Genomic DNA, 10,227 nt, shown 5'->3' with positions numbered 1-10,227 from the left:
GAATTACAGCTGGTATATCTGTGATATTACCTTCTTCATTTATGGGCAGTCTAAGAAACATGCAAGAAAGGTACCAAGATGCTATGTCTTTGGTAAGAAAGTTTGGTAAACCAGATATTTTTCTTACAATGACTTGCAATCCTCAATGCCCAGAAATTAAGGATAATCTTGATGGATGTTTAATAGAATTTCGACCAGATTTGGTCGCTAAACATTTAACTTGGTCGCTAAACATTTAACTTGGATGTCAAAGAGATTTTAAGTGATCTAATTCATAATAAAATTTTTGGAAATATAATTGCTTATGCAGGTGTGATTGAATTTCAAAAAAGAGGATTTCCACATTTGCATTTACTTGCAATGTTGAGTGATGAAGATAAGCCCCGACTTCAAGAAGTTATTGACATGATGATATGGGCTGAAATCCTTGATGAAGAAAGATATTCAGAACTTAATTTAAAAATTTTGAAGCACATGATTCATGGTCCTTGTGGAGATTCCTCCCACAGATATCCTTGCACTGGAGACGATGGAAAATGTTCAAAAGGTTTTCCAAAAGAGTTTCGTGAAGAAACTAATGCTAATGTGAATGGATATCCTATGTATCAACGAAGGAATTTTGGTAAAAAATACATCGTTAGAGGCAAAGAAGTTGATAATCGATGGGTGGTGCCATATTCATCATATTTAATCATGAAATATGATCGACATATCAATTTGGAAATATGTTCATCGGTGAAGAGCGTAAAATACTTATATAAATATATTCATAAAGGATTTGACTGTGCTGCGATTGAAGTGCAAGCACGAGATGGCATAAGGCTAATTAAAATAGATGAAATTAAATCATTCCTGGATGCAAGATATATATGAGTGCTCCAGAAGCAATGTGGAGACTGAACGGATACGATCTGTTTATGAGATCTCATACAGTAATCAGATTGGCAGTTCATTTGCCTAATCGTCAAATGGTTTATTTTCGAGCAGGAAATGAAGAGCAAGCTGCTCAGAGAGAGCTCACTCGAGATACTACGCTGACTGCATGGTTCAAATTAAATCAATCTGATAAAAATGCAGTGAATTTTATTTACACAGATATTCCTTATCATTATGTATATGATAAAAAAGAAACTAAGTGGAAGCCACGCAAAAAAGGTGGTGAAAAAATAATTTCAAGACTCTATACAGTAAGCATAAAAGATATTGAGAGATTTTATCTCCGTCTTCTTCTACTACATGTGACTGGAGTTAAATGTTTTGAAGATTTGAGAACTGTAAATGGAGTTCTTTATAATACATTTAAAGATGCAGCAATTGCAAAAAATTTGGTAGAAAATGATAATCTTTGGGGAAAAATGCTGGAAGAAGCAACAGAATCGAATATGCCTGCACAACTTCGAGAATTATTTGCTTACATTTGCATCTTTGGAACTCCAACAGATGTACCAACTATTTGGAATAAATATAAAGATTTCATGATTGAGGACTTTGTACATAACAATGTTGTAAATCCTGAAAATATGGCTTTAAATCATATACAAGGAATTCTGATAAATAATGGAAGTAGCTGTGAGAACTTCCAATTGCCAAATACAACTCCAATAAATATTTACATAACAGAGTATAATGTGGATGAAGAAAGAATACGTGGTGATTATTTATTATCGACACTAAATGCTGAGCAAAAGCACGTGTACGATATAGTCATGCGAGCAATTGAAAATGAAAATGAAACTCAGAGGTTATTTTTTATTGACGGGTTTGCAGGAAGTGGTAAAACATACCTATTTAACACATTTTTAAGTGTTATTCGAGGAAGAAACGAAATAATTCTTCCATGTGCTTCAACTGGAATTGCAGCCACACTTCTGAAAGGAGGAAGAACTTATCACTCTCTGTTTAAGCTTTCAATCCCAATTGATGATGGAGCTAAATCAAATATTAGAGGAAATTCTCAAGGTGCACGAGAATTGATTAATGCCAAATTAATCATATGGGATGAAGTGAGCATGACTGTTGGACATGCTTTAACAGCAGTTGATAAACTTTTAAAGGATTTGATGAAGAATCCTCGACCATTTGGAGGAAAAGTAATTTTATTTGCAGGAGATTTCAGACAAAATCTCCCAGTAGTGCCTCATGCACAAAAAGCAGCTATAATTGAATCGATTGTAAAATACAATCCTATATGGAGGAACGTAACTCAAGTTAAATTAAAACAAAATATGAGAATTGCGGAAGAAAAAGAATTTTCAAATTGGCTAATGCAACTCGGAGATGGTAAATTATCAAATAAGGATGGACTACATCTCGATACAATTGAAATCCCCAAAGATTTTATATCAAAAGAATCTCTTATTAATGAAATTTTTGGTGATAGAATCACCATGGAACGGATTAGAGAAAATCCAGATCGAGCGATACTTTGTCCTAAAAATGAGGATACTTTTAAAATTAATGACACAATCCTTTGTCAAATGGAAGGAGAGGAAAAGGAATATCTTTCAATTGACTTTATTGTAAGTGATGATCCACAGGAGCAATTAAATTTTCCAACAGACTTTTTGAACTCTCTGACACCTTCTGGAATGCCAGTTCATCGACTTAAAATAAAAGTCAGTGCTATAATAATCCTATTAAGAAATTTAAATACTAAGAAAGGACTTTGTAATGGAACAAGATTTATTGTAACTAATTTGAAAAATAATCTAATTTATGCGGAGGTTCTAACTGGTCCTGCTCGAGGACAGATTGTCATCATTCCAAGGATAGATTTAATTACAAGTGATTTGGAATTGCCATTTAAATTTAAACGAAGACAGTTTCCTATTCGAGTATCATTTGCTATGACAATAAATAAATCACAAGGACAGAGTTTAGAAAAAATTGGGATTTATTTGCCACATCATGTATTTGCTCATGGTCAACTTTATGTGGCATTTTCTAGAGCAACCAAAAGGGAAAGTGTAAAAATTAAGATTGATGAATTTAGCAATCAAGGACATCTAATTGAAGGAAGTGAAAAATGTTTTACAAAAAATATAATATACAGAGAAATTTTGTAAATTGAAGAATTATGAAATTGTATGAGACCTAATAATAGCGGGTTAGCGGTGGGTACATTAGACGTAATCAAAAAATATTTGAGTAAGGAAAAAAAATTGGTATAATAATTAAATAATAAAAAAAAAAAATTTGTATGAATATATATTTACTAAACTAATGTTTCAGATTTAAAACATATTAAATTGTGTGGAAATTAAAATAACAAAAAAAATTAATATAAGCAAACAAAATTTTAATTATAAATATTTAAGTTTATGCAAAACAAGACGCAAAATACAATATCAGGGAGTGAAAAAAAAATAATAGTAGTCATCTTCGAAAAATTTGCAACATTTGATATAAATTTCGTGAAAATCGGTCAAAAAATATGCAAGTAGTTCGCGGTAATACAGACAGAACAATTAATCTTTTGTGTTAAATCAGGTTTTATAAAGGCTTTATGAGAACCGCGCGAAGCGCGGTCCGAATTATAAAAGCTTTGAGGACCGCGCGAAGCGCGGTCCGAAACGCTAGTAATAAATAAGAGCGAGGCTCAACATGTGTAATATATACTCGTATATAGGGTAGTCCCCGACCTAACAAAGAAAACACAAAAAATTTGAGAAAAAATATCTTTATTTCTCAACATAGTCTCCTTTTAGCTCGATACACTTTTCCCAGCGATGTTCAATAGCTTCGATACCCTGTTTATAGTGAGAACCGTCGAGCTCCTCAAAATAGCCATTAACCGCAAACTCCACCTGTTCATTGTTGGCAAATCTTTTACCACCGAGCCATTTTTTCAAGTTTGGAAAGAGAAAATAATCCGAGGGGGCTAAATCTGGCGAATAGGGTGCGTGAGGAAGCAATTCGAACTTTAACTCATTGATTTTGGCCACCGCGATAACGGATGTGTGAACTGGTGCATTGTCTTGATGAAACAATACTTTCTTTTTCGCCAAATGCGGCCGATTTTTCTTGATTTCATCACTCAAACGCTGCAATAAGTTCGCATAATACTGGCCGTTGATTGTTTTTCCTTTTTGAAGATAATCAATGAAAATTATCCCACGCGCATCCCAAAAAACTGACGCCATGACCTTGCCTGCAGATGGAACTGTCTTCGCCTTCTTTGGAGCCGATTCTCCCCTTTCAGTCCATTGTTTTGACTGTTCCTTCGTCTCAGGTGTGAAGTGATGGATCCATGTTTCATCCATGGTTATGAATCGACGCAAAAACTCGGCTTTATTGCCGTGAAACATCGCCAAACACTCGATTGAAACATCCTCACGACGCTGTTTTTGTTCCATTGTGAGCAAACGCGGCACCCATCTTGCGCACAGCTTTCTCATGTCCAAATTTTCAGTCAATATGCGATGTACAGCACTTTTTGAAATGCCTACCATAGTCTGCTAGCTCGCGCACTTTCAGTCGACGGTCATCCAATACCATTTTGTGGATTTTCTTCATCATTTCTGGCGTGGTCACTTCATTTGGTCGACCACTGCGATGTTCGTCTTGGCAGCTCGTACGGCCTCGTTTAAACTCTGCCACCCAATATTTTACCATTGTAAACGAAGGAGCAGACTCCCCCAGAATAGAATCTAGCTCGGCTTTGATATTGGTTGGACTGAGACCTTTCAAATGAAAGTATTGTATTGTATCACATAACGATGACCAATTTTTTCCATGTTTACAAATTCACTGAGAGCGTTCACTATTGATGGCTGCCAAACAAATACTAAACAACGTAGCGTCTTCAAACTTGAAACTTAAGCTTTATAAGGTTGGTACTTTCTACCATAGTAATTTTTTTTAGACAACAACCGCCATTTATACGCCAGGTCGGATAAATAACGTTTGACATGTTCGTCGCAGCGTCGGCCCTAAAATCTTCATTCCTTTCCTAATGATAAAATGTCCATAAAATGAAAAACATAGTTTTAATGAACTCTAGAACGCTCCGTTGACAAGTTCGAGCAGCCGGACATCGGCGCTTCCATAATAAAATTATATTAACGAGGGTACAAAACTGTCAATCATCGGCGCTTGTTCTATACCTTTTTGGGGAAAATGTCTAAGAACCCTCATAAAAAAGTCGTAAAGATACCATCTACAAATATTGCACTCAGAAAACTCCCCCTCCTTTGTCGAAACATCCCCCTCCACCCGCGTGACATCAGCCCCCGCGCCACCGAGATACCCCCGCCCCGCGTGACGTCATACCCCTCGCCACGGAGAACCTCCCGCGCCCCGCACCCCCCTCAGAGGACCTGAGTTAGAACTCTCATACTATATCTATTAACATACCAGCCTACAAACTTTTTGATTTAATATACGTAATATAATTGTGCGCCGTATGGAGTTCGCGGGTAAAAAATTTTAATTTTCAATATTTTAAAGCGAGCCAAAAATTAATCTTTCATATATTTCAACAGTACATTGCCTGCACCTCAAAAATTCATCGATTATACATTAGTAGGAATACTATGCCGGTTCTAACCCAGGTCCTCTGAGGGGGGTGCGGGGCGCGGGGGGTTCTCCGAGGCGAGGGGTATGACGTCACGCGGGGCGGGGGTATCTCGTAGGCGCGGGGGCTGACGTCACGCGGGTGGAGGGGGATGTTTCGACAAAGGAGGGGGAGTTTTCTGAGTGCAATATTTGTAGATGGTATCTTTACGACTTTTTTATGAGGGTTCTTAGACATTTTCCCCAAAAAGGTATAGAACAAGCGCCGATGATTAACAATTTTGTACCCTCGTTAATATAATTTTATTACGGAAACGCCGATGTCCGGCTGCTCGTCAACGGAGCGTTCTAGAATCCATTAAAACTATGTTTTTTTCATTTTATGGACATTTTATCATTACGAAAGGAATGAAGATTTTAGGGCCGACGCTGCGACGAACATGTCTAAACATGATTTAATAGGCCTCTACCTATTTGCGTTGACGTTCGGCAGCTTTGTATCCTCGCGGAAAATCTCCCATAAAACGAGAGCGAAACATTTTTCTTAATATTTTTTAAGGAAGAATGCAACGTATCGGCGCCAACGTTCGGCAGCTTGTGTCCTTACTCCTCTATCCATAAAACCGATATCTCGGGAAACTATCTTTTGAGATACGCCAAATGTTAGAAAAGAAGATAGAATTAGGTGAAATATATATAAGGAGGATGAGAGCGCGTCAAACCATAGTACGATTTGAAAGCGCATAGATGCAGCGGTGAAAAAAGTTTAGTGGTTACTTTCTTGTATTAGAAGTGTTAGTGGTATAATAGTGAATAAAAGAAATAATGGAAAACATCGAGCAGAACGAACGCGACCTGTTGGAGCGGTCCCATCAAATCACCACCTTGGGCGAATATTTTGAATGGGCGCTGCGCTGCGAGGACTTTATCAAACTGCTCGAAGAACGCAGTCGTGTCAAGCGTCCGCGACTCTCCATTGGATATAGACAATCTTTGGTTGCTAGAATCGCGCGACTCGAGGGTGCAAAGACTCGATTGCAGAGACAGTTTATACCCAGTGGTGGTAATTACAGTGGCGGTAATTACAGTGGCGATAATAGACTCGTTTGGCGAGAGATCGATACCGCGTTCGAAAATCGGATACTGACAGGTGCGGTGATTAACGCAGACTATATCGAACCGCGACAATTTTTGGAAGACGCTAGTAGTGTAGTTCTCGAGCAAGTGCAAGATGTTATAAAAATACACAACTGTGCAAAAGTAAATACCGTGTTCAACGGTGAGTTTGTGACAGGTGATATGCGCTCCAACAAAAGCATTAACACGCGAAATTATGAACTCTTTCGCACGTCCGATTTACACGAGTGGTATGAGCGGCATGTCATCGAATCCACATTGGCGTCTCTCGAAGAGTTTCAGGAACGTGATAGCGGATGGGCATTGTCACGAATCCTTGATCTTACGGTCAACGTCAACAAGTGCAATCCTATGCGCGCGGGGTGTTATCTAAACTTACCGCGAGAAATTATGACGAAGAGAGCAGTGGTGAACGTGCGATCAACGGACAATGCATGTTTCGCATGGTCAGTGGTGGCCGCTCTGTACCCCGCAGAAAGACATGTGGAACGAGAATTTTTATATCCCCATTACACGACAGTGTTAAATCTTCAGGACATTGAGTTTCCGATGACGTTAAACCAAATTAAAAAGTTTGAACTGGCAAATAACATCTCAATCAACGTCTACGGCATCGAGAGGAAGAAGGAATTATCTATTCTTCCGATACAGCTCACTGATCGGAAGAGAGAAAAACATGTAAATATGCTGTATGTGGAGGAGGACGACAACGTTGGACATTTCGCGTATATAAAAAATCTATCCCGGCTTGTCAGCACGCAACTGAGCAAACATGACCACAAGAAATATATCTGCGATCGGTATGTATATTTATTGCAAATTATATAATAATTTTAAATAAAATTGTAAATAAAATTGTAATTTTTTTTTCACAGATGCTTGCACTTCTTTAATTTGAGCGAAAAATTGGAGGCTCACATTGCGGACTGTCGAGAAATGAACGACTGCGCTATCCGATTACCAAGCGATAAAGACAAGTGGCTCGACTTCGACAACTACAACAGAAAGGAGCGATTTCCCTTCGTGGTGCACGCCGACTTGGAGTGTGTGCTGAAGAAGACGCCGGAACATGCGTCATACTCCCAACATCACGAGGTATTTAGCGTTGGGTATTACGTGCAATGTTCGTACGACAACTCGTTATCCGCGTATAATTCTCGCCGTAGTATCGATTGCGTTTCATGGTTCGCCGAAGAACTTAAAAATTTAGCGCATCGCGTAAAGGGTATTTTGTCTGATAATGTCCACATGACAAAATTAACGCAAGATGAATGGGAAAAATTTCATAGCGTCACGCAATGTCACATTTGCGAAAAACCGTTTGCGCCGGATGATACACGCGTACGCGATCATTGTCATCTGACCGGGCGATACAGGGGTCCCGCGCACTCAAACTGTAATCTAAACTACAAAGACTCTTATGTCATTCCTGTAGTTTTCCATAATCTATCCGGCTATGACGCACATTTTATCATAAAAGAAATAGCTATCGCGTATGAAGGACGCGTAGATGTGCTTCCAATAACAAAAGAAAAATACATTTCATTTACGAAGACTGTCAATAGTACCGACGACGATAAAGATCGGAAAGCTTGCATGAAAATACGATTCATCGATTCATACAAATTTCTCAGTGCTAGTCTTGACAAATTGGCATCTTTTTTGAATAAGGATAAGTTAAAAATTTTGCGTTCCAATTTTTCCGCATTATCCGCTAACAATTTTGAATTATTAACGCGAAAAGGTGTCTTTCCGTACGAGTACATTGACTGCGTGGACAGGCTGCAGGACACGCGTTTACCACCACGCGAATCGTTTTACAGTTCTTTAACCAGTGACACTGTATCCGAGAGCGACTACGCACACGCCGTCAACGTGTAGCAGCAGTTCTCCATTCAAACCTTGGGTGAATACAGCGATCTGTACTTAAAAACTGATGTCTTGTTGTTGGCAGATATATTTGAAAACTTTCGCGACACTTGCATCGCGAGTTACGGACTCGACCCTACGTATTATTATACTCTTCCTGGGTATACATGGGACGCCATGTTAAAACATACATGCGTAAATTTCGAACTGCTTACCGATATCGATATGGTTATGTTTATTGAACGGGGTATACGCGGCGGTCTAAGTCAATGTTCAGGAAGATACGCGCATGCTAATAACAAGTACATGCAGTCATATGATCCATCGAAACCATCATCATATTTAATGTATTTAGATGTAAATAATTTGTATGGATGGGCAATGTGTCAACCACTGCCTTATGCCGATTTTCGATGGGTCGACGATGTATCTAATTTTGACATCTCGTCAATAGCGCTCGATTCACCTACAGGCTATATCCTCGAAGTAGATTTAGAATATCCGCAACATCTTCACGACATGCACACTGACCTACCGTTTTGCCCGACACGTGACAAACCGCCCGGCAAGCGGGAAGATAAGCTTCTCGCAACGCTATATGATAAGAAGCGTTACGTCATACACTACCGCAACCTGCAGCAGTGCACGCGTCACGGCCTTCGCGTTACAAAAATACATCGCGTATTACAATTCACTCAATCCGCATGGCTCCGCGATTACATTGAACTAAATACAAAATTTAGAACACAAGCGAAAAATGATTTTGAGAAAAATTTGTACAAATTGATGAACAACGCGGTATTTGGCAAAACGATGGAAAATGTGCGTAATCATGTAGATGTAAAATTATTGACAAAGTGGGACGGACGATACGGAGCAGAGGCGATGATAGCGAAACCAAATTTCCATAGCAGGAGCGTCTTTTCAGAAAATTTAATTGCCGTAGAATTACGTAAACTAGAAGTAAAATTTAACAAACCAATCTATGTTGGTATGTGTATACTCGACATATCGAAAGTGTGTCTGTACGAATTTCATCACGAGTACATGTCACCGCTCTATCGTGACAGATGTCGGGTAATGTACACCGATACAGATAGTTTAATATATCATATTAAATGCGAAGACGTGTATGAAAATATGAAACGCGATATCGCTAGATTCGATACGAGCGATTATCCAATTGACAACGCGTACAGTATACCGCTTGTGAATAAAAAGGTGCCAGGTCTAATGAAGGATGAAAATAATGGCGCGATAATGACTGAATTTGTAGGACTTAGAGCAAAAATGTACGCTTTGCGAGTAGATGGTAAGAAAGATACAAAAAAGGTTAAAGGTGTCAAAAGTAACGTTGTCGCGAGAACGATAACATTCGACGATTATACGCGGTGCCTGAACGACGAGATTGAAATGACACGTAGTCAGTCATGTATTAGGTCGAAATTGCATGAAGTATACACCATCTGCGAGACAAAAATTGCTCTAAGTCCGTACGACGATAAGCGGTATATCATACCTGATTCGACCGACACATTACCATGGGGACATTATCAGATACCCTTATAAAATATAATGTAATATAATGTAATATAATGTATGTGCGATATGTTATGTAACATATGTGTATGTATTTCATATATTGGAACGGAAAGGATGTATTAATAAAGATTTTGTATTTCACATATTTCATGTATATTGTAATAT

This window comes from Prenolepis imparis, unplaced genomic scaffold (assembly GCF_030444845.1).
Source record: "Prenolepis imparis isolate NDT839.2.m4 unplaced genomic scaffold, iyPreImpa1.0 SCAF_29, whole genome shotgun sequence".
NCBI classification, from domain to species: Eukaryota; Metazoa; Arthropoda; class Insecta; order Hymenoptera; family Formicidae; genus Prenolepis; species Prenolepis imparis.
This window is presented reverse-complemented; position numbering follows the sequence as displayed.